Source organism: Thrips palmi, unplaced genomic scaffold (genome assembly GCF_012932325.1).
Source record: "Thrips palmi isolate BJ-2018 unplaced genomic scaffold, TpBJ-2018v1 HiC_scaffold_4, whole genome shotgun sequence".
NCBI classification, from domain to species: Eukaryota; Metazoa; Arthropoda; class Insecta; order Thysanoptera; family Thripidae; genus Thrips; species Thrips palmi.
The window spans coordinates 13,689,897-13,691,885 of NW_023144631.1; positions in this window are offsets into that span (position 1 = coordinate 13,689,897).

The following is a 1,989-nucleotide window of genomic DNA, read 5'->3' on the forward strand; positions in this document are numbered from 1 at the left end:
TAAGGCTAGGTAACGGTCCTAGATTATGCCAAAGAGGGGTCAAAACAGAAGTGGAAGAAAGTAAAATGATCCCCAGCTAAGTGCACAGCACAGCGCTGAACAGAACAGAGAAAGCGCCGGGCAAACAGGCAACCACAGGCGTATGGGTGCCTATGCGCCTTACGGCATCGCCTTTTCCCCCCTTAAAAATAAACGTTTTAAAATGCAGGTCTGACGAACTGTGGTGCCTATTAAGTGCATATAAGTGACGACACAATTCATTCTGATCAATCTTGTTAGGGACAACCTGATTTTTATGCAAAAATATGCAGTTTAAAAAGGGGGTGGACGGAGTTCATTTCTTGTACCGTTTACAACCACTGTATCTCGCCACGCACTGGTCGCTAGGCTGAGATACGATTCTTCCGACCAAGCGCTTATAAAAGGGGGCCACTAAAACCTAACTTTTGAAGAAATCGGGGCATTTTTGGAACATTGGTTTTCGAGAAAAGGGGGTGGACGGAGTTCGTTTTAAAAAACATACGCAGCGGAATCAAAGACTAAATTCCATTTTGGATTCCCTTCCCGCAACCCCAGCCAGCTGTTTTTGGTGGTGGTGGATGCAGAACAGAAAGATGCACAATTCCTGACTCGGGTCGCATTACTAAAGCTATTTTTGCGATTTTCGTCCCAAATTAAGCACTGTGGACGGAGTTCACATGAAAACGGGGGGAACAATTTTGATGACGTGCTGTTTCACACCTGTTGCTTTCAGAAAGTCACCGTGGCCGATGATGTGACCCCACATACTTTTTTAAAAATGTTGGTCACAAGAAAGTTTGCTTTCATCTCGCAGAAGGTTTTTAAACACCTCTTTTCAAAATCGACTTGGTGGGGGGAAGTGGACGGAGTTCACTTTTGACCACTTCTCGATATTATTACGGCCGATTCAGAAGTGGCAGCTCAAAACTCAAGTTTGGGGGGTGGTAAAGGCCCCCAAAGGGGGCGAGCTCAAAAAAAATTTCAACATCCTAGTGGTCTAGTTTAGAAGCACTACCCTGGGGAACGCGAGTGACAACCTACGGTGATAATCACCCAAAAGCCAAAAAGTTATGCACGAATCGAAGTAGTTGGTGTTTGGGAGAGAAATCGTTGACCGACACGCTCGGAAAGGTATCGACGAGTTCCTTGTTTCTCTGCCGGCCGTTCTGACACCTGCCCCTTTAATCTGGGTGCCTCCTTTTACCGACCCACACAAAATGTTTAGGTAGAATTTGTGCGTGCTACCCACACGATTTTGTGCATACGTGGAATATGCAAAATATCATGCGTGAAATGCATGAATTTATGCAAATTCACGCACAATTTTATGCACGACGGTACGCAGGTTTAAAATTGTGCATCACCACGTACAATTTTTGTAAAAACATTTAGTGTGAGGTACGGCTTCTAACGTCAAGTACTGCGTCCAGTTCCGTTTTCCTCTGTACCGGGTGCAGGAATGGACCTAGAGAGGGGGCCCAAAATTTCAGGCTATTCAGCGCGTTGCGCTGATTGCGGTCCCGAAATTTTTTTTTTCGTCCCACTCCTCCCCGTACAAAAAAACTTAGTTCTTTATTCTGCGCGTCAACGCCCAGGCGCGCCCCGTCCCTCCGAAGCGGCCGTCTTGTCCGTCTCCTTCGCCCCGCGCGGGGGAGTGGGGGTGCGAGAGAGACGCCCCCCGGCTCTCGGGCGCGGCCCCCGCCGAGTAGTGGTGAGGGAGCAGCGGGCCGCGCGGCGCGCAGGGGGGCAGGGTCCTGCAGGGGTTCAGTCCAGGGCGATTTGACAGGTCCAGGGTGGTCGTATGGGGAGGGGGAAAACGACATCATGAAGGGAAAGGTTTGGCGCACATCGTTCAAAAGGGAAACCAATTTTACGCTGCGATGGGTCGAACAGAAACGGGGGCGAGTTGATTGAAAATTGAACAAGTGCGTGGACAAAAAATCTCCGTTCAATACCATTTAGGGGGAA